Consider the following 24361-nt stretch of genomic DNA (forward strand, 5'->3'; position numbering starts at 1 on the left):
AGCAAAAAAATCCCACACTTAATTAGGCCTGATTTTCATTAAAGCCTTATAGAAATTCAAAAAAGAAAGAAAGAAATGACAAGAAAGCTAGAACCTCAAAAATTTGCCCATAACTAAACTTCACACATTATTATCCACACAAATAGACAGTCGTCTATCAAATGTTTTAACAAGCAGTTGTTAATGAACTATTTTGCAGAGCACTGACAAATCTGAAGAAGAATGATCCGATGCCATTTAAAAAGAAATCACAATTCTCTTTGTTATGCGGTGCCCTGCCTAGTGCTGGAAGCCCTTGGTGCTAGGAGATGTCCAGAGAGAGGATCTGTCTTGAGGATCTTATAAAACCTGAACCCTGCAAAGCGTCAGCTGTGCTTCAGTGACTGCGAGGTGGAGAAGGGAAGGGTTCGCTGAAACTGTAGTTAAACTTCGATGTATTAGCATTTTCAGGGAAAAAAAATGGGGTGAAAATATTTTCAGGCTGACTAGGTATGAAACAATGGTGAACAGAAGAGTGGAAGAAATTTTGCTTTGGGTTGAATGAAAATTTGGATTCAAGCAGTTTTGCTGATCTGTACATTGTGTAGATAAGATCAAAATAAAATGGAAGTTGGAAAATAAAAATGTCATGCTGATGACTGAAAATCAAAATGTTGCATTAGAAAAAAAGACCAAATGGAGATAAACTGAGTTTTGGGGATTTTTTTTTTTTTAAACACAGCTAGTAAAATCAAGATTTATTTGTAAATTATCTCAGTACCATGAGATCAGGTCATGTAATGTTCACCCAGGGACATGTGTGGTCCTGTGTGACTCCAGTCTAGGGCCGATATCTCTGCAGCTGAGGGGATGGGAGACTAAGCATATTGCTGTGCTCCTGGAAAGCCCTGCTTCTTCTGCACCCATCCAGCTTGGTCCTGCCAAAGCCCTGCAGAGTGACATAGCAGTGTTGTTTGAGTGGCTTGGGGATAGTTTGCTGGGTAATGGAGCCCTCTCACTTGTTTCTGTGGCTGCTGGGACTGGATTCAGCAGTTCTCAGCTGACCAACACCCTCAACTTCAGCATGAAAAAAGCAAGGTTAGACCCTAATTCCTACCCAGTGCCCTTTAATTTCACTCACCTGGTGCTGATTGGAAAATTAATATTACACAGGCAGCAGAGGGTGGCTGCAGTGGGTTGGATATAATCAGCATCCCTGTGCATGTCCAAGTTAGTCTTGTCTTATTTTAATTCTGGTAGTCTTTCTGTTTAGAGCCAGCTCATTACAGGAATCTATTCAAACGCTGGAAACTACATCCAAAATGTAAGTAGAAAAAAAGGGAAAAAACGAGCATAATGTGGTGGCTTTTCACCTCCCCCTGCTTCTTTCCCTACCAAATTAACAGCAAAGACCTTTTAAAGCACCTCACATAGGCATCCTTTTTATCAAAACTGTCCTGCTGGTGAGAATCAGGCCCTGAGCGCAGTTGCATTGAGGTGACTCCCACTGCCGGATCAATAGCTGGCAGGGCTCCTCGGCAAAGGAGCTGACAGCAGCGTTGCAACCTGCCGCTCGGAGCACTCGGCATCCTAATTCTCTGCCGCATGCAACCACGGGAAGCCCTGAGCAAGGGGAACATGGGGCACAGCACAGTGGATTCCTCTCATCCCCCATTTCTGGCATCCCTTGTTTATATGTGCTGAGGTTCAACAGGCATTTCAAAATGTCGGGAAGCAAGAAAAGAAAAGGAAGGAGAGAGACTTATATCCTGCCTGTCTCTATTTTATAATATATTTATGTGGGAATGGGAGGGGGGACCTGGGGCATCACTTTGTAACTGGTTTGAAATACTTTTTTTTTTTTCCATAAACAGAAAGGCTTCAGAAGGAGAATGCTAAGCAGAACAGAGAAGTGACACACCATTTATCCAGGTTTTGTTAAGTAATGAGCTAGATTCCTCAGTGATCAATCTCTCCCTTTCAATTAACAGCAATAAATTCCTCATAAAATATTCTAAACAATGCTGGACTTTCTTCTTACTTTACATCATTTATGCAGCGTGTTTGTTATTCTTGTCCTTAAAGCAACTTTATATATTATGTCTTGTTTCTCAGCCAGAAAAACAACTTGCCACTGCAGGATGATCTCAGCAGTATGTTATCTCTGCCTGTCTGATCCCTGCCGTGTAATGCACACACACACACTGCCCCTTAGAGGTGACACCCAGTCATGGCCACAGGGAAAAAAAATCACAACTATTGAGATATGTTTTGATTGCAACGTGTTTATGTAATTTTGACCAGCTGGGCTGGCTTACCAGAAAGAGAGTCTGATATTTTTTATTTAGAACGAATGTCCATATTTTGATCTCAGATAAGCAGTGCAAATCTGGCATAGCTCCTTTGATTTCAATACTGATTTTTGCAACAGACATATCTGATGTCAGGTTCCTGACCCCAGCTCCATTTCCTGAAAACTCTGTCACGTAAAGATAAAGAATCGCAACTGCAGCCACCATTCCTTTCCAGATGCTGCTGGATGGCCACGCTTGGAATACAAGAAACACCATAGCGACCAGAGGCAAATTGACATGTTGCCATCCACCTTAACAAATGAGTATGGAAATGATGAGAAAGAAAACAGTAGGCTAAGCCTATTACTTCGTCAGCTGCTACAACAGCCACCAACACTATCACTGCTCTGCTCTGTGCTTCCCTGCTCACCGGGGACGCTGCCTCAGCAAGGCAATAGGCATCCTCACGGAAAGCATGACAGTGACAGCCCAGCCAGGCCTCGGCCACCTCAAGGGACGCTCTCTCATGTCAAGTGCTTCTCTGTCTCCTGCCCTGATGGAATAATAAAGAAAATCTGTCTCATTCTTTTCATCAGCAGCTGCCGCTGCCCTCCCAAGCCAGGCAGGGTAGCACACCAGACAGACAGGGGAGGAAGCGAAGAGCAGCAAATGCTTTCTTGTGTCCATCTGCCTGATCTGACAGTAATTCCTCTAGCTAGGATTTTACATTAAGCAAACCAATGTGTATGTGTCTCCTGTGCAGGGCTGGAGGTGGGGAATGAGCAGTAAGCTGTGTGGGACACAAAGCCATCATGTAAGCATGCTGGGAAATGAGGCATTTAATTTAAAATGAGCAGAACTAGGAGCTCTGGGCTGGCAAGAATTGCAAGCCACTCCCCCAGCAAGAGCGAGCCCAGCACTGAGTCATGGGATGGACTTAGCGTTGAAATTTCAGCCTGCCCTTTCACTCCCTAGCCAGGAGAAGGCAAGCATGCAGCAGAGGGCTGGGGCCACTCTTCATTGCAAAGAAAAAGACTCCACAAACATGACTTGCCCCTTTCCCCCATTTGCCCCTTCTTTGACTCCAAATGCTAGGTGAAGCATCAATGCTTGCATGCTTTATGACTTTTATCTGCACTCTGAGCAAATTGATTGGCCTCCAAGGCAGCAGATCTTCCGGAGTGAGATGACAATTTCTCTGGGCTAGGGACCTCAAGCAGGAAGTGGTGTGAACTGAAACGGGGAGAATCTCCAGGGCCAAAGAGTGATCCATCATAAAGCTGTGATCCAGGAGCTGGAGAAAAAACATGGGTTTGGCCCTGCTATGGCTGGAGGGAGGACAGGTCTGCTGAGAGATGGGAGAGAGACTATGAACCAACTAGGAACAGAGAAGACCTGGCCCAGTCTCTGCACAGGAAACCAGGAGGTGGGCGTGTAGGAAAATGGGGTGCAGTTTGTCCTGTTACAGCTGTCCATACTGGTTTTGGGGCCACTCTGAAATGGAAGGAAAAGCGCAACCCCAACAGGGTGCGATACAGGCCCTTTGGCAATGCAAGTCAATGTCCTTGTTCTACAAATTAAAATAACGACCATTTTGCAATTCCACATTACTGGAATTGCTCTGTCTGGCTTCAGTAGGAGGAAGCAGGACTCATTAATTCCCATCTGACATTCCCTTTTATCTGGTGACCGGGGTCAACCTACAAAGGGAACACCCAGCCAGACATTAACAAAACAGGAGGTGTGTGCATGTGTTTGTACGGGAAGAGAGTTATAAAAATGCTACTTTCCCTTGAGGAGAAACTTGCTACATCAGATTTTAATGAGTAATTAGGTTCTTGGAGACTGTCCCTCTACACAAAATTAACCCAGCAGTGCTAGAGATAGAGGTCAAAAGAGAAGTCCTCTCCACAAGCGCTCCCCTTCCCTGGTGGGGATGGTCATGTCCATCATGCCTGCAGCTGGATCAAACTGCAGATCAGTGTGGCTGAGGATGTCCAGAGCCTGGAGGTCAGCAGACCAGCCGTGCCAAAATAGGTCCCTCTGTGTTTGTAACAAAAGCCTCCACCACATCTTCCCTTATCTGAGCACTCTCTTTGCTTTTCCTATTCTCCTCCCTTTAAACATGCCTTTCTTCCTGCAGAGATACACTGTGGGAGAAAACTGGTCCACACACACACTCATCTTTGACACAGAGGCCTGAGGTTTCTGAGGGAGTTATGCAAACTGTTGCCACGCACAGCACTCAGCAGACTTCTACACTGACCTTGAGCAGTCCTTCATCAGGACTGACCAGAGGCAGGAATGCTTCTTGGGCTGCTTTTTCTGAGTGCTGAGGATATGCCATTTGCATGTAACTTACTTTGCAGAAGAGGAAGAGCCCACCCTTCCCCTCAGGTTGCATCTGCATATCCTTTCTAGAAAGCAGTGCAGTAGTATGTCCACAGTGGGCTTACCTGCGAAGGAAGATCTGCCAAGTACTGGGCAGGGACTGAAAGAACCCAGTCACTGACCCAAGCCCCTGCTCGCACAGGCAACACTACCACACAGATCCCTCCACTAAACGCATCAAGCCATTTTAAAATGACAAAATTGTTTTCCAGTACACATTATAAGGATGCAGAACGTACTAATACACCAGCTACCATCCAAACTCTCTCCACTACAATAGCAGCTGCAAAATTTTCATTGTGGCTTGCAAAGAAGTGACTGGATGCAAACAACCCTCAAAGCTCCCTGTGAGGCTGTGCTGGCCACACCCTGCTCCCTGGCCTTCCTCTTCCTCCTCCTCCGGGGGAGAACAATGGGGCTTTGTCAGCACCAGGAGAAGTGAGCACTAGCAAAGCACAATGGCCTTTTTTATCCTAGCTTCAAGGCATTTGTGGTTGGAAAAAGAAATACATTCATCTTGTAGGAGTGAGGAATATCTATGTTAGAATTGAGCTTTGCCCAGAATTCTGTATTTGACCTCCAGGGAATAGATCTGAACATGGATCACAGTCAAAACATTTTAGCTTACTCCTCTCTCTTTGCTTCACCTAATTTTGAGAGCCTGTGCTTGTTCCTTTACCCACATGTTAATTGCAGTGGTGATCTAACCTCTAACATCTTTAATGTCCTCCCTAGCTTGGGGAACCTATTCATGTCATCAGGAAGACAGGTGGAAGCACAGGCTTGCTTATTGCTTGTGAACAAACTCATCTTTAATCCTTGAGGTCCATTTAGCCAGGAAAGAGTTAACACCTACACCTCTCAGTGAACAAATTGGCTCATCCAGGAAAAAAAATTATCCCAGAAAATTGGATGTCAGTAGATTATCCTTCTCCAGATCCATGGATTAGTGTGCTTGGAGAGGGTATCCAAGTGGAAAAGAATGTAATATCACTGTATGTGCAGGGAAAGCCTTCACCTCCACTCCAGCTCAATTACACATTTCTCTTATCACAGACATCACATGATGCCTACCCTCATGCCTTTCTTCACTTAAGCCTATTATTGCATTTTTGTAAATATTGGAAAGCCTCTTAAAATGTGAAGTTTCTTGCCACAATGGATCATATGTTGGCTAAATCATTTTGTTTCCTCAGTTCTCCCCCCTCTGCTTTTCCACATCACTTCCTTATTTGATTAGTTCCCTATATTAAGTGATCAAGACATTGCAACATCCATCCTCCCTTCAATTTCTCCATGACACACACACACATACAGGTTTCCACCTTCAGCTTAAGGCCAAACTCTTCTCTCAGATTCCCTTATGCCAGCCTAGAGCAAGTGCCACAGGCTCAAATACCCCAGGAGCCAAAAAAATTACTCTGGACTTTCTGTAGGCTAAGGGAAAGTTTGGAGAAACCTGGAACCAGCATAGCTGGTGCCAGCTGTGCCTTGAATGCCTGATGTTTCCCCACAGAAGAAATGGTGCAATCAAAGCCAAGGTGGCTGAATGACAATGTCTGCAGTGCCAGCTCTTTAAGTTGTTATTACAAGTCTTGTGGCAGTGTGACATTTCTTCTTAGAGCCCTGGTCTTGGGATCCAAGGGCTTGTCTGACATTCTCTGCTTTCTCTTTGTGCTATGGGCTTTTTCTTTTTTCCCTTGCTTGCTTGCTTTTTTCCCCCGTTTATCCTTCATAGTTATGGAAGAAAGCTTGAAAACAAGAATCAAACAGAACTAGTTTGAAAAACAGAGGCTGATTAACGTTAGGAAGAGGATCTCCAGCAGATCGAGGGAGGTGACCCTTCCCCTCTCTTCATCACTGGTGAGACCACAGCTGTGCCCAGTACTGGGCTCCCCAGTACAGAGACACATGGACATACTGGAGTGAGTCCAGCAAAGGGACAAAAGATGGCAGAGGAATCAGAGCATCTGCCATACAAAGAGTGGCTGAGAGAGCTGGCATTATTTAGCCTGGAGAAGAGAAGGCTCAGGGGTCCTTATCAGTGTGTATAAACTCCTAAGGGAGGCAGGGGGTAAGGAATATATAGATCCTGACTCTTCCCAGCAGTGCCCAGTGGCAGGACAAGAGCAGCGGGCACAAACTGAAATGCAGGAAATTTCAGTTAAACATAAGAATTTTTTTTTTTTTTTTTTTTTCCTGTGAGGGTGACTGAGCACTGCCACAGGCTGCCCAGAGAGGCTATGGAGCCTGCATCCTTAGAGATACCCAAAACCTGACTGGATACAGCCCGGAGCAGCCTGCTCCAGCTGACCCGGCCTTCAGCAGGGGGTGGGACTGGGTGATCTCCAGAGATGGCTCCCAACCTCAGCTCTTCTATGATGCTGTGATTCTCTAACAGAATGCCAGAATTATGATTTTAAATGCTAATTTCTAGCTCTAAAGCCATTTAAAATTCTGGGAGGGGAGCTGATTTGTTCTTTTTTCAGGGCCAATGTCGGCAATATTATGTTATGTTTTCCTTGAGCTCCAATCCTCCCCTTAAGTAGACACAAGTGCTGGGACCAGCTCTGGCCATACATTGCACAGTGTGTTAGACAATCACCTACAACGGCTTCTCATGGGCGAGTTGTGAACATCACTTTAACCAAGCAAAGATGAAGCTGAAGCTTCAACATTGCAATATGCAGCGCCTGGGTAGTTTCCAGTGTGTCTCTTGTATATTTGCTCATTTAAACAACCACATGTGAAACTGAACCTAGAGGTGGAAAAGAGTGAAGATGTTAAGAGTTCTAGACGTGAGTTTGTTTCAAGTTTGTTTCAGAGATTTGCAGGAGGATTTTCATCAGGCTAATCAACTTTTAAAGGTTTTATATTTCATTTTTGAAAGTCTGATAAGAGTAATCAGTAGCTGTATTTATTCCCCTCCATTCTTTCACCTGTTTGCTGCCAACAGAGATGAAAAAAACACACCTTCCTAGTATAAAACAAAAATTTAAAAGCAGTGATAAGCCCAATAGAATTATTGCAGAAAACCTCAGACTTTCCTCTTCTTTTTGACTAAAGGTGACAATCTCACATCACAGATACAAACTCTTTAAAAGAGAAAGTGGTAGAAAGCGTTTTGAGATGTTTAGGTTCTTAGTAGTCCAATGCAGAGAGCTGAATATTCAAGTATCATAATGAAATTGTGCAAGTTATGAATAATCGTGGAACTTAATCCTGTATTGGGTATTTGATTCAAAAAAGAGGGGATACTTTTCATTAAATAAGTATATAAACCTACAAAATCAGAAGTGTCTCCTGATTTGGGATAGCTCAGTTTTCTGTGTGCCTATTCTGAAACACTGCAAAGTGGTCTGATTTTGGGGAAATGATGAGGACTACTGCTCTGAAAAACTGTCTCTGAGTGATGCAATCCAAATGCAAGGATCAGACTGATTCATCAGGCGGAGAATACTGTCCACAGTACAACAAGCATTGCCAGAGGAATTGTCCCTTAAATCCTTTATCCACTGAATTATTGCAGAAGAGTATTTCTCCCTCCAGGCACATGCTGAGTTATAATTTGCTCATAGACTTGAAATTGCATTTGGAAAAAATATTCTAAAAAAGGGTAAGGATGGAAAATATTTTGGTTCTTAGAAGTCCAATACTGAGTGGACACCTGTGATTATTATTCTACTTTTAGCAATTAACTATTGCTATACACTAGAACTGATTAAGAAAACTGTAAGTGCTCATGGAATGGAAAGAAATTCGAATTTTCTTTTCTTTATTTAATCTACTTTTTTTGTGATCTCAGCCATTTTTTCTCTTTATACTTGATCTCAAGTTTGAGTAACACAATCAAGCTGACCTGTCCTAAGACTTTTAAAGCACAAGGAATGCCTGTACACTAGCATACATTCTAATCTTGCTACAGGCACTACAGTATTTTACTGTGAATTTGAATGGAGTATATTGAAGAGAAATTGATGCCATCAGGTCAAGCCAACCAGATTCTCAAGAAAGAAGCTCAGGTAGGCTGCCCTGCTCAGGTCCCTGTAGTCACTCTCCACTGAAGTCACAAGCTTCTTGGAAAAGAGGGACATTTCTCAACATCTGCAACATACCAACTATGCTGTCGGTGCTCAGTAAACAAATAATTAGAATAACAAATGGAATTGTTTCTAAATATAAAGTTCCACAAAGCTTTCAGAGATGCCATCTGCTCTGTAAGGTAGAAGGCTGGAGCCTATAAACACTTCCGCGTATGCTTAATTTTACACCCTCAAGCAGCCCCAGGGACCATTCAAGCGCATAAAATTGAGCACATATGTAAACATTTGCAGAGCTACAGCTCCATAATTAGTAATTTTGCAGCTACTGTATTTTTCAAGGGTCTGGAAAGAAGTTCTATGGCAAAAGGTGCCTTGAAGGTCAACAGAAATAAGCTGCGGACAGCTCATCTCCACTTTTATTCTAGTCCTTGGCTTAATTTGACTGTCTCCGAAACTCACCCAGTTTGCAGTGGAAGGATGGCACATTCCCAGCACTTTGGCATCCGAGAGACAGCAGAACATATCTCGCTCCTGCTCAGAGCTGGAAGTGAAAATAGAGTGCGAGGAATCCAAAAGGAAGTTGTTGAATGCATGGCAGATGTTGTTACATTTGGCCTAGCAGTACTCCATGTGGCAGTCACACGACTGGTGATCTTAGCCAGAGAGGTTAATAGGGATGGGCACTCCTATATGAAGGTTTTCTTTCAAACGAGAGTGGAACAAATGTTGTAAGTGAACCAATAACAGCAGGAACAAAAAAAACCCTAAAATAAGGGGAAGGGAAGCTCAGAGCTAATGGCATGTTGGCTGGGAAAATAGCACATTAACAGCAAAGAAGAGACATAAAACCAAGACGATCATTTCATGGGAAAGTGGGCTGAAAGAGACATCTTAAGACCACCCTATGTACCTCCATCCCATTTCCCTGAGCTTTGGCTGGCACCCATGTCTCCTACAGACAAATGCAGAGTGAGGAAGCGATACACGCTGGTATGAATCATGGATTTCTAGGCCATCACTGTAATGGGAGCTATGCCTGAGCAGAGGTGCATTACTCGCATATTGAAGATGATTTATGTGGTTTTTACGTAGCTGTTGGGCTTTAATTATTCACTTGATTATCAATAAAATATAAGCAGTGAGCAGTACAGAATGCTAACATGTCTGAAAGGGGCATGCAGCCACTTGTGTGAAACAAATGTGCACATGCAGGGAGGCATTCCTGTCCTGTCAGTGCCAGGTATGAGGACAAATTCACAGGCAGGATTAGCACATTTCTTTTCTTTTTCTTCCCTATCCTCTCCCCACCCCTTTCACAAACAAAACCTGCCAACCTGTTCATCAGCTCTGTGATGGCAGACAAATGTTTCAGCAAAACATGTGCCAAATATCCATTGATATTGGCTGAAATTCAATATGATGAAATGAATTGATGCTGGCGTCCCATTTGGTGCAATGCAATATCGGATCAATAGCAAGTAATTGGACATTGTTTTGTGTGGGATAGAAAGCTGGGGCTGTTACATCACTCTGAGTTATACATCATATTAATCACTGCCTAACTGTTTCATCAATGTAATTTCTTTTCATCAACATGCTGTGGCATTTAGAACGTTGGACGTAAAACCTCTATACTGTATTAACTTGAAATTAAAAGCTGTGCAGCCCAATGAAACAGAACATCGTTACCATGGGTGTGAATAGCGTTCTCACATAGTAGCACAAAATTATACAATTGGCACCTTTAACAAGCAGAGCGAAGTGACAGGGGAAAAAAAAATCAAATAGCAAGAACTCATCTGGACGGGGGCGGGGGGGAGGGAATATGCACTCATACAGGCCTTACCTTCAGTTCCCCCTCCTTAATTGCAATCAATGCAAGACCAGTAGAGAGAGAAATCCATGTTTCTTTTCAGCTTTTGCTAGTTCACAGGTGTTTGCAAGTTGTGAAACTACTGAGGATATATTAACAGGGCAGGTCTAGCAAAGGACAAGGTATGGTCTCTCCATCCCCCTTCCTAGCATGGAAATATGCGCACCTCTGTCGGTGATCACTGGGATTCCTATTGCTTACTCTATGCTTTTTCCATGTTAGCTTTCTTCAAGCCTCTTTTTGTACTCCACCAGAGGTACATTTGTGGAGGCTGGTACCATTGCCCTCTATCAGATGACTCAAAGTCACTTTTCTTCCATCACACACTAGCAGGAATCCTTGCTTAGCATTTGACAGCAAAGGAAAGCTTTTAGGCAAGTCAGTCAGAGAACTAGTGCCATTGGCTCTGCCACAGCCAGAGGAGAGAGACAGCTTCAGTCAGACCATGGCACAGTCCTGCTCTGAGTGACCAAAAAGCTTCTTGTGGGCTACACTTCAGACACCTGCTAACTAACTGCACAGTCTGGCGCTCCAGCACTGAACCCAAACCTCACACCACATACTGCTGTTTTCAGTAAGATCATGGCAGAAAACTGGAAGTAACCCTTTACTCCTCAGTACAGACTTTCACCCAGGCAAATCCCAGCTCCATGCTGGGGCAAGAAACAGGCATACATATCCTCCCACACCCTGGTTTCTGTGGGAAATAAACTGGGAAAAGTAAGTTAAAAGGTGTTTAAGCCAGACCCTTGTCTTTCAGACCATAAGCACAGAGCGCACAGTTTATGTCTTGTCCAGGAGGCCGAATGACCCTGTCTAAGCCCATAGATAGAGTTGGCAGAGAATGGCCTCAAGTCTCCATTATTATTACACAGAAAAGCAATGGGACTGTGTCCTGCCCGAAGAGAGAACAAGAAGGCAAGTCAACAGCAGAAAAAAACCTGACAACCAGATCTTATTCTCAGAGCACCTGCATTTCCCACTGATATCAGAGCTGCGGGTGCCTGGCACTTCTTAAAATGTAACCAGCTTATTCATCCTGTCTTAGGTGAGAGCATTTTCTCTGTTCTTTGTTTGGTGTGAAGCCTGTTGGGAAAGACAAGATGAGAGCAGATAATAATAATAGTGTTTCAACATCTCCAGCTCATGGTTTCTTGCCATATTTGGTGATTGTTTTCTTTAAGCTCCAAACTCTGGGTCTGAGGGAATCTTAATTTTCTCTTAAAAAAATGCTGTCTGTTCCTTTTGATGGGGTAGGAAAGCCTGAAAACCTGTCATCCAACAGAACTGAAAATTTATAAACCTAAAGAAAAGAACCTTAGGTGTGCATTACTCTTAAACATCTGTGTTTTTAACAGTGACCTCATGATTTTTGGGAAGGTCTTATTGTCAGGTTTTGATTGCTGGAAAAAATTGACCCTCACTAAGGTCTGCGGTTTGGATAGAGGCAAAGTCCCAAAAGAAATATTTGTAAGTGCCACTGGTCAGAAAAAACTTGGATTATGGCAAAATGGCTTTAGTGGGAAATTTTCTGTACTTTGTCCTCCCAGTTGGAATTAGAAACACAACAGACTCAGTTCAGGGGTGGAGGCAAAAGGGAGGCAGAAGTTTCTTTTATTTCCACCCCTGTTAAGGAAAACACTTCCTTACATGATTAAATTTAAGTATGTGCCAAGATCCTATTAGAACTTGACTTCATACTTCAAGTTTCTCAATAGGAATATTGTGTTTATGTAGAGCCAAAGAAAATGGTGTGACTATACTTCTGCTTTCAGAGCTAAACAATGCTGGATCTCTAAAGAAACCTTGGAAGGAAGTATGTGAGTCCACCTTGGTTTTGTTTTCAGCTAAAGAAGTCAGAACCTCATGTTAATGGCAAGTTGAGGCATTAATTTCCTTTGCCCTCAGTGGCAGACCTATGCAGTATTGTATACAATAGGAACTGGTCTCCCATTGAAGATGCACGAGTAATTTCTTCACTGAATCTGCGCATGACACATTTTAAAACTATTTCAAGATCAGACAGTGCCTGTGCAGACAAGAGCGCAGGGCTGTAAGGGGGAATAGCACAGTTTCTTTTTTTCTGTGTGGCTGCTTGGGAGGTTTAAGCATTACTGACAAAATCTTCCAGTCTTCCCTTTCCCCATTTCTGCTGCTGACACTGGCTGTTCATGCCTTTAATGGTACAGGATAAATATGTAAATGTGTGTCTGTGGTTTGCAGTTTTTTACATATTGTGCCATTAAAGCTTAAAGTGATCCTACAGCCACTCTTTAGGGAGTGCTCCTTCTGAGCTAAGTCCATTGCAGTCATTGTCACAGCGCAAATCATCTGTGCACACACATGCACTTACATGCACAGCGGTCTCTTCATTTTTCCACTTCCCATTGCTGCCAGTAGCACCACTAACTCTCTACCGATATCTGTTGGTACATTGTAATGGAGAGCTAATCATAACATGGGCAAACTGAGAAGACCCCTCTATAAGCCCCACAGGAAGTGAACCGTGATTGCTTCATAGCTCCACCTACTTGGTTCAAACTCCCCTTCACCCTCTGTCTCTGCTTCCTTTAATCTAAAATGTGAGCTATTCAGAGTGCAAAGACATTCGCTCTTTGTCTATGGAAAATACCCCCCCCATAACCCTTTTGTCTGTTCATGTCACTCAGATGATCAGCCACCATCCTCTCTTCGGTGACAGCTCCCTAAGATGCACGTATTTTCTACTGCTCTGTTGTTTTACTCCTGCATTTGGAAGAATGACTTATTTTAGCAACTAATTATACTAACAGCCATACAAAGATAGGGCCAAAAAATGTGAAACCGCTTACAGAAGGGAAATTAAGACACTGGATTATCTTAAAAGGAGAGAGTCCACTACTCAATTCATTGATGCTAGCCTGCTGGGGTTACCTGCCAGAAAAGGTCAAGATGTAATTATGATGGGTGTGTTGAGTGCATTGTATCTCTCATGCATGAAAATCTGTTAGGTCTAAGTATTTTAGCAGTACCCAAGACAGATTAAAAGTCTTTGAGAACCATAAAAGCAAAGTTAGTTGTAGGGTCCCATCTACAGGATGATGCTCAAATATTTTGCAGGGGGAGCACACCCTGGAGCTCAGGAGCAAGAATCTGGTGCCTTGAGATGTCTTCCTCGTTTCACAGTGGATTTACTGAGGAGCAGGTGGGCAGCTGTGCTACTCTGTGCTCAGGTCCTCACATATAGATCTCATGATTATTTCATCCCACCAAATTCTTAGACATCTAAGAGTGGATGTCCATATGTCAGACTACTGTGCTGTTTGTGTATTACTGTCATTATCAGTATACAAAATGAAGTTTACATACTGTATTATGGCATTTATATAGCACTCATCACCAGGGTATTTGAGCTTCCTACAAAACCAGACATTAAACATCCGTTTTTTTCCCCCTACAACCAACTAAATCATTTTTACAGGCATTTACAGGACTCACACACTCCTGTAATTATTGCGACGTTGCCTCTGTCATTCTCCTGGTCATGTTCAGAAGCACAATTCACTTCCCTCGGTATTAATGAGTAATAAATAATTCATACAAAAAGTAGAAAAGACACCTAACAAAAGAGACATGGGCACACTTCATGTGGTGACTGCATTATACAGTTTGTGATGTCGTTTTCTGTGGTAAAGCCCTGTAGGATTTAAGAGAAAATGATAACCTTTCCTTACATTTCGAACATCCTATAGAATAGAATACAATTAACATCTTTGTCAAATAATATAATCCAGTAGGATGGCTCGAAAAGGTTGCAGAAGACAGCACTCTATTTCAATTCCAGAATAGAGTACTGTTCCACTTCTATAGACTCTTATGGGTTTCATCCCTCTTAACTTCTGCAGCACTTTCCCAGGAGGGTTTGCACATGAGATGAGAAGAATGGTGGGAGAAAAATTACTGTAGAGAGACAGGAAAATGTCTGGCCTAAATTTACTACCAAAAGCTGTCTTGGGAGGCTTAAACATAGTGGGACTATTCAGCTCCACGATAAAGGGGTCAGGTGTGTTCAGAAGAAGGTTAATGGGGCTAAAACCAGAGAAACAACAGGAGAGTGCCCAGCAGATACACAATTAAACTGCTTTATCTGCCTAATAGTGATAGGTGGAGTACAAAGTCCCCGGCTACTGCAATAGCTCCTCAGCTGCAGCAGAGGCAGCAACTGACCAGACAATCTGCGGAGTTGCTAGACTGGCGTTCTTCATAGCCTGTGAAAAGTTCCTTTAGCCAAGAAGTTCAGAGGAAGCATCTGGTCCTTACATGAGAGACAACGTGAATTATTTTGAGCATAGAAGGGATCAGACATCTTTGTTCAGTTAGCATGTATCTATCCAATGTATGGATTCAACTGAGTTCTATACAAAAGAACTGCACAGTAGCCTACCATGAACACTCTCCGTGCCCACACAAACCAGCCCCTTCCCACTCAATTGCCTTCTCACACCAGTCCTGTTTTGAGTGTATTCCCACATAAAGGGTAAAACTTGATTTTGAGTTTTACTGTGGCTGCTCAGCTTTACTGTTCTTTTTCAGGAGAGTGGCAGAAAGAAACAAAATACTTAATTATTGTTGTTCCTTCGCCTATCAGCTGATGCTGAAGGGAGTTGATCATCATCTAAGCTCTAAGAGGGATCCTGCGTTGGTGGGAAGAAGGGGCTTCAATGCAGTTGGGCAAGAGGGGGAAGCGAATGCTTGCTTGGTGTTAGAACACAAATACTGTTTACGTTCTGTTAGACAAACACAAAAGTTAAAAACAATCCCCTGAAAAACACCACAACGCTAAGACTGCAAACTCAAACACACAGATAGGAAATGTCAGAACCGTGCAACCTTAATTAACCCTCCTGTGTGCATGCATTATCTAATTGCATGAGCATGTATTATTTCTCCCCAGAGGGCCTGTGTCTCACAATACAGGGGACAGACAGGATCCACTGCGCGAGAAGCTGTTCAGTATTTTCCTTTCTCCTCTTCGTTCGTGTGGTCCCAGGCTTACTTACTGAACACTATTCACTTCATGCTGAAGATAGGATTACTCATCTTATCATGGACATTCTTGTCACATTCCTGACTTCAGCAGCTGTGGACCTCACATAAATTAACACACTTGTTTTCATCTCTCTAAAAGGAGGGCTTGGCATTATCCCCGTTTAGCTGAGGAGATTGCTGCTGAACAATTTCTATAAGAATGTCCATTGCTGTCTCTGAAATGGTTAAAAAAGCAAATGAAATATGGTTTTGCCATGAGGAGAGCTGTTCAGTTTTAATAAGTGATGCTGCCAGTCCTGCATAAATTTTGCATGTTCATCCTAACCAATGTAAGTGCATATACCTTTATTATTCATAAGAATAACTAACCCGTTCTCAGAATCCCATCAACTCCTTTGATTGAATGGCCATTGTGAGATGAACCCCAACAACAGTGTCACCTTACTCTGCCACAGAATTATTGAGACTTCAGCTGACCTGGAATGAAGTCCTTTGCACACTAAGGTCAACTTTCTTAAACTTTTGTCACCTAGTTCCTTGCTACGCTAACTAGTCTAATTTGTCTTCTTCAGTCTCTCCCAATATAATTTTCATGGCCTTACTTCAGGAGTTCTTCTGTTTTGGAAATAAATTCCCCAAGGGGAAAAAATATTTTTTTCCTTTAATTTTAAAACCCAACAGTTTTTAGAAACACCTGTCACTGTTTCCATCTCTCCAATCAGCAAGCAGTGCGGGTGTCTCTCTCAGTGGGAGCTGACAATTTGATGATACTTCATCAGTGTGGGACTCCTGCTGAGAAGTAGATTGAGACAAAGGAAATGCCTCTCACCATTGGAAAAAATAAGGAATCAGATTTTCTAAGTTATTGTCAGGTAAGTTCAATTTCTTTTATTTTTTGAAGTAAGTCTGCATGTGTGCGTACTGGCATTAGCATTGGCCAGTTCACTCGGTTTCTCTCTCGCAACCACACAGGCATTAATGCTACCAGCAAAATGACAGTCCTCAGAAGAACCACCAGGCTGGGTTTCAAGAGCAGTATTAAAATGCTGGCCTCTCCAGAGACTTCCTGCAAACCTCAGGTAAGGTTTCTTTAAGGTCTCGATTCACTGAAGAATACAAGCCTAGAGCAACAATTCTTTAATCAGAAAGTTTATCTTGTTCCTGGTGGTATGCACGTTCTGGTTTGTATTTTCTTATCAGGAAGGACAGATACACTTGAAAAAAATAATGAAAGGAGGACTTAAATTCCACAAAAAGCATGTGTTAGTGCTGGAAAGCAGGGAATGTAAGAATACAGGGCAAAAGAGTTGGTGAGGGAGTGAAAATCCAGCCCCCGTGAAATCAGTTGGAGATGACAAATCAAGGGGAACCTTCCCACTTGTTCTTTGGGATGGAATGCCCTATTGCCTCCTAGATTGCTTGCAGTGAAGAGGGTCACGGGCTCTCTGCAGGTTGACAGAATATTTGGTGCATGAGTGGCTGGCAACAAAATGCCCAAACTCAGGCCACATTAAGAATAACTAGTTGATGGAAATTGTTGGAAATCCTCCTGCAGGCAGATGGTCTCTCAGGAGACCATGGGTGAACAGTGTAGCATCATCAACATTAGTTTTTGTGCACGGAAGAAACCTGCCCTCCATCTTCGTGGCATGGTGCCTGGATCCTGCTAACCCATAGCCCACACATCTCCTGCATTTTCTGTAGCTTTGCTGTACTCCCTTCAGTTCCTCCTTGGATACCAAGCCCTGAACAGCCCACAGTACAAGCCACAGCTCATGATGTCCAGCTGACTTTTACTGTCATAAACAAGCTGATATTTGTTTAATTTAGTGAAATAAATGCCTCTCCTAGCTGTTTGGAAAGCAAATCCTTCCTTACCCTCCAGCTGGTATTTGCTGTACTAGAGTGAGCCTGGTAAAAAGTTCGGGTTATAATTTAATGCTGCTATGTTTGTGCAGCACCAACAAGCCTTCCTTAAGGCCTCTTAGGGTTTTTTAAGCCAAGGAACTGCTCTTTTCCTCGATGGAGCTCTCCAGTGCCTTGACAGCATTGCACACAACAGATCGTCAAACAGGGACAGCAAGCAAACAACATACTACCTGCAGCAGCAGGTACTGCTGAGCATAACAATATATTGACGCAGGACCTTACTGAGCTTTCTGAAGTTCCCCACAACAGAGTCACATGGCACCTCTTTTTGTTATTTACTATCAATGAACTGGTTGTGGTCCTGCTAGCACAGTACTACTGAATGGCAGGGGCCGTGGCTCTGTTCTTTTCCACAGGTCTTTGCTATAATCCTCATCCTGATGTGAAAAATTTGGACTTTACTGTAAGCAGGCATCAGCACAGCTCTATTGATATCCATGCTGAATGATTCCAGAGAGACAATTCCAGTGCTTTGAGCACAATGACGGTCTTGCCATTGCTTTCAGCAGCAGGAGCAAGTCTAAGTACTGAGACAAGCTGCAGAGATACAAGGTCAATATGGGTGGTAGTGAAGTGAGTGGAAGCTTCCAAAGAGGACTGAGACTTAAAAGTCCCAGACTTTTTGCCTCTTCCCACCCAGTTCCACATACTGTAAGCTCATCTAATAGAAACACACATGCTTTAGAATGTAGTACATATTTCCTCCTTTCAAAATTTATATATGTCTACTAATTTATTCTCTTCCATGATGCCAAGAGGAATTCAGGCCGATGGCTGGCACTATACTATATTACTTGTTTGCTTTCCAAAAAAAATCTCTGCTGCAGGGCCAAGTTCTATTCTTCTGCTTATAGTTGCCCTAATCCTATGTATATTCCCATGTGCCCTCCGCTCTCTTCTTCCTACTCTTGTCTCCCCATTTCCCCTTCACTTCAGTGCCTCTTATATCTTAGGGGCTGTCTGATCACGTGCCTAAGTCAAAGAGATTTCTTCCAAACTATCACTTTCATTCACAGTTTTCAGTTCATGTTAGGGGAGTACATAAAGAAGTAAAAAATTAATTGAAAGGGAATCATTTATAGTCACTGTCTCAAAACCAGTCAGGTAATAAGCTTTGTCATATTGGACTATGAACAAGCAGTTGAATACACGGTTTCCGGGGTGCCAACTACCTGAGAGAATTTGGAGCCAGGTGAAGTCAGCACCCAGAGTGTTCAAACTGCATGAGTACCCAGAGACATATAAGGCAGAAAATCATTATTTCCTCTTACCCTTGTGTGTAGTGTTTTCACACTGCAAACCAAGAGATGGGAAGACCTAAAACAGTAAGCTTGCTTGAGAGTGATGAAATCACTCAGCCCTTTCATTTTAACAATTTTTCATTTAGGAAGTACGAGTGCACACGTGAACCAGCATCAACATTTATGCAAAGATATGTGTTGGTTTTATGTGAAACATTATACATTTTAATTAAGATGACTTCCTTGTGAAGAACTCTTTCTGGAAATGAGTACAGCCTGCTGGGCATCCCAGTTGTTAAATGAAAAACATGCTAGAAGACCACTACAATTTTGGCCAATATTTAACGACTCACTGTGCCTCCAGGATATAACTCTGATGGATATTCTAGAGAGCTTACTGGTGTCATAGCTGAGAGTAAATCGTGCTTCGATTATTCCGTCTTATAGCCCACTGCAGCACAGGGAACATGCTTTGCCAGCAGTTGTTATCAACATACTTGGAATTCTTGACCAAGTTCATTGAAAGCCCAATATGAGAACAAAAGGCTACAAATTATTTCCACAGTCTGTTAAAGTTAAGACAGTAGGCTGTAAAATAAAGAGAAATCTCTCTATTAGATAGAGCTGTCTCAGAGTCACTTCTTCCTTTAGAAATCATGATCTACACAGTTTCATAAATCGATGAAAGGATTTTGACCATTAAACTTAATTGATACTGAATTTAAAGGCATGAACTTAAATCATTTTGCCATTTTCCTTGACAATTAGTTTTTGGCATTGCATTTCTCTCCATCACTGTATGAAGCAAAAGATCACAAGTACTGAGGAAGCAAGATTAACATGTACTAAAGATGAAGCACTGTGAGAAGCGACATCTGGGGCAATGCAAAGATGTTTCAAAGAGTGTAAACAGGCAGAAGTAAAAACAGAAAATAAAACCTGACTTTTAAGTAATATCAGCAACAACTTGGATTTATATAGTGCTCCATATGTTCTAGATGAGTAACACTCAAGGCGTTTTAGAGTGAAGTAAGGTAAAAAGCACGCTTGAGGCGAGAAAGTAAGAAAATAATTAAATTTCTTGAAAATGTATTCAGCTTTGAGTAGGTGCAATTCTTCCCTTTAGATGGCTGTTAGTAATGGTGCTGAGGTGCTGTTGGTTTACATAATTGGCTTTGGACGGGAGCCATGCTGCAGTGAAAGAGCAAAGAAAGCTTGTAGTTGAAATGCTCATTCTATTTTTTTTTTTTAATGTAATGCTGCAGCAGGATTCTGATTGCTTAGAGAAATCTAGCTAGAAAGAATGAAAACAGTCAGCTGTTTGGAAATGCCATTGAACCAGTTACGGAAGAAAAGAGGCCTTGGGTGGGAGAGAAAAGGAAGAACTGCACAACATGGATAGTTTTTTCCCCTGGTTTTGTGGTTTTTACCCTGTCTCCCATTTACAGAGGAGTAGACTAAGAAAATGGTTCTTGACTGTTCTGTCTAGGTGGATTTCTCCAGCTCTTAGTATAGTAAAAATTAAAATAACCTTGTTGTAATATCTATAATAACAAAGGTCTGTCAGCAACAAAAATAAATACGGCACAAAGTAAACAGCCATCTAACGGTCTTGAGCATGAATCAGGAACACAAGTGAGGCATGTTTCGTCTTTTTACGGAATGAAGAGCTGCACAAGTGTAGTACAAAATGGGGTCTTTCCTTTTCTACCATTCACCAAGCACAGATCACCACATCAGCCGAGGTTTGCTGAACAGAGATGTACATATGCTACTCCATTCCATTTCTTCAGAAGAAAAGTACCACGCATGCTTGAATCACTCTTTTCCACCGTGATTTTACATTTTTCACAGGAGAAAAGTTCAGCAAATCAGTAATTTGTTTGGGCCATCACTGGTAAACTGCAGGTAGGTAAGTATTTTGGATATGGATATTTCTCTAGCCAGAAGCTCTCATTACTGTTGCTACTATGAAACCTCCCCATGCTTTCTGACATGCTCAGACACTGGGCCACTAGTCTTGGAGGCCTGTATGGCTGGAACTTCAAACACGGGCCTTGGAATAAGATTTAGTTTTGTCAGACTCTTGTGGGATTCCCAGAACAGTGAAATGGGCAAGCATTTCACTTGCTGGCTACATGCCAACAATAGGAGTTTTACAGCTTATTACAGCAGTCATCATCATCATCACCACTTGGATTTATCAGCTGTATTGTCCTGAAGGTCCCTGTCAGAATCAGGGTCCTAATGGGCTACAGTTTTTTATAGGCAGCCAGAAGATACAGATCATGTTTCAAAGAGGTAAAGATTTATGCTTGCAAAAGGTTATCAAATGACTTCTGTCTCAGAAAACAGCATCGATAGCCAGTACTTAGTCTGTCCAGCTGGCTCAAGGGTGCTTCCTGATTTGGAGGAAGAAAACTTGCCAGCTTTTGAAATTAATATATTATTATTACTGGTATCTTGCTTTTTAATCCTTCACTATGTGGATAGCATGATCCTCATCAAAAAGGAAACCAGAAGGGTGCACACATGCTGCCAAAAGTCTGTTAGAAAAGGATTCTTGGCTAAAATTTTCAAAGCTGCTTGAAAGGATTTCCTGATGACTTCAGTCCTGTAAATCCACCCTTCACTGCACGAGGGTAGAGGAGAGACTACTCATCAACATCAACATTTATTTAGCTTTATGGTCAACTTATGTTTTCCCTTTAAACTGGGGAATCTTAGGCTCAGAGCTTCCTTTTTAGTGATGACCCCGTCTGTTGACTGTGCCTTTATAAAAGGGTTAGAGTGAGCGCAAAAAGCCCTATTTGTAACCCACTATATAACAGAGACCTGCAGATTGCCACAGTCCCCAAAGCTGATCCGATGGACTGAGCTGTGCACCATAATCCAACTCTTAATGTCAAGGGAAAATTATTCACCATCAGTAGCTATCCATCATGTAAAACAGGCAGCAAAAGGCAATTAAACTGAGTTTTAATTTCTCATACATGATAATCAACAGAGGAAGAGTCATAATAATAATCCAGGTTAGGCCAGTAAGGCAGTGATTTTTGTGGTATTTATGTTTATTCAGCATGTGGAGCAGATATAAGGTCAGTCAGAGCTAAGTTTTTGGTATGAACCAGCAGACTTACAATTGTCTGTTTTACCTCTCTCTGCAAGGTGCTTCTGCTGAGTCTTATATGCTAAATATTTCCATTAACATTTCTGGAAATTACTGCTAAGTTATTAGTTCTGATCAGGATGTAAATGATGTGAAAAGATTGTTCCTCAGGGCCATGAAGAGTGAAGAGAAAGGCGGTCTTGGAAAGATCACCACAGATGAACAAAGCACATGAGAAAATGGTAACTCAGATTTATGTTACAGTCTTATTTTTGCTGCACTAATGAGGCCCTAGGAAGCACATGAGAATCTTGTTCTAGTCCCCGTCAACTTCTCTGGGCAGTCTATCAGACTCCTAAGGCGGCTTATGATGCCCTGCTGAAAACAGAATGGGACTCCTCTAATAACAAAGAACCAAAAGCAAAGGCACATTAGTTAAACAGTCAGCCATGACACTATTAAAGATGCAACCAAAATTGTCACAAAGCAATGAAACTGCAATTTCCAATAGGCCATAGGCTTCAAATCAAAGGCCACAACACCTTTCCAGGAATATAAACCCAAGATGCCTCCTCCTTAAGCTAGCCGAAACAGAAGCAGCAGTACGGTGTTGCACAGGAAGTCAGTAACTGACAAAAAGGTAACTTCACTAATGCGTAAAGAACTACCATATACACGCTGTCCTATAAAATGGAAACTCTGACAGTCACTCAGCATTGTAAGTATCCCTAATACTCACTATCTCTCTTTTCTGGTTAATACAGATGCTGTGTTTCTTAAAGTTTTGTCTTTGCTAGAGCATGCCGTCTCAGTGACTGCAGCCAGCTTTCTCTTTGTTGTTTCCCTGTGTGATAAGCAAGGATAAAACACATCCTCCTTTACACAAAGAAACATTTTCTCTCTTCTACATGCACTGTGACTCTGACCGTCCACTTCCAGTTACAACGGGTAACCCAAAACAACAGAAATCTCATTCTCCCGGCCTCCACTCCCCCCATCAGGTTTTCCTATTGCAGTTACCTGAGCTGTGGGAGTAGTTGTGGAGAAATGGAGATGACTTGTGCTCTTTGGCTTCTTCTGTTCTAGCCAGCAACACACTGGCAGTAATCTCTTCCTCCTATGGAGATAAAGAGAGATAATTAAGATAAACTAGACCTGCTGTTGTGCTCCCTGCTGGGAGGTATTAAAAAGGAAGACATGCTGGCCTACTTCAAAAGACTTGTGAGGTACAGATCAGCTTTACCATTTGGAGGTGGAGCAGAGGCTTTTGATGTGTTTTACTTAAGACAATACAACAAAATTATTTTACTTTCTTTTCCTTTTGTGCAGGGTTCAGTGATTGGACCTAGTGTTGAACTTTTACAACTTGATATTTGTGTGCTGAAACCTGGGGTCAGGGAAATGCTACTTTAGTACCTGTGGAAAGAACAAAACCTACATTATGTTAAATGCCTTAGGGAAGGTTAGGTAGTGTAAAACTTCCTTCCATTTTCCAAACTGGCTCCTTGGGAGATGTGATAATGCCGGGCTTTAAAATACTTAACAATTTGCATTTATATTAAAAATAAGAGGGAAAACCGTGTGCAAAGAAAAACACAAACATGTTCAGAATGCCTACTGCCAGCAACATCTTGGCATTTGCCAGTACTTAAAGGTTATGTCTGTCATGTTTAGATGTGGCATAAAGTCTTTCACCCTTTCCCAAGTAATTGGACATCATACTGATAGGTAAAATTGAATGTTATGAACAGCTCTCCTATAGACTTACAGGGCTTATTGACAGACAGTGCTTGGAGAGAAGGCCTAATTTTATGCATGAACGTGTCATGCTGGAATAATTATGCAACTGCTTGCTTTCCTTCTGCAGTACATTGTGAAACCCCACAATGGTTCCTGGGAACTCATACCTTCTTCTGATTTCGCATAAACACAACTGCTGTAGTTAACAAGGAGCAATAAATTATTAAGGTGAATGCAACATATTACCAAGAATAAAGATATAAAATTGTCTTGCTCTCAAGGTGTATGAAAGTGACTTCAGTCTACACACCTTTTGTAAACAGCAGCAAATGCAAAACTGGCTCTCATTGGGGAATCTATGGTCATTGGTTTCCTTCTCCTACTTTGTTGGCTGACTGATAGACATGTGTGCAAAAACTGAGGTAGCTTTTTGCCTCTGGTAAGCTTGACTTGTGGTTTGGGGTTTTTTTAGTTCATGGCAAGTTTAACCAGTGTGAAGTATCCCATCTTAGTCTAAAATAAGAAAACCTTCTGGATCACTGCTGAAAATCATTGACAGCTGACTATAATCTTGCTCTCACCTGAACAGGCTGACTGAAAACTTATGGTTAAGGGAAGGAAAATGTTGGAATAGGGAGGACATCTCTTGAGCTGAAAATAGCTGGATGCTGGGAGGGTGGTATTAGGGGGATAAAGGAGTATGCTTATGCTTTCTCTGTTCTTATTCTCTCCAG

This window comes from Aptenodytes patagonicus, chromosome 6, assembly GCF_965638725.1.
Source record: "Aptenodytes patagonicus chromosome 6, bAptPat1.pri.cur, whole genome shotgun sequence".
Taxonomy (NCBI): Eukaryota; Metazoa; Chordata; class Aves; order Sphenisciformes; family Spheniscidae; genus Aptenodytes; species Aptenodytes patagonicus.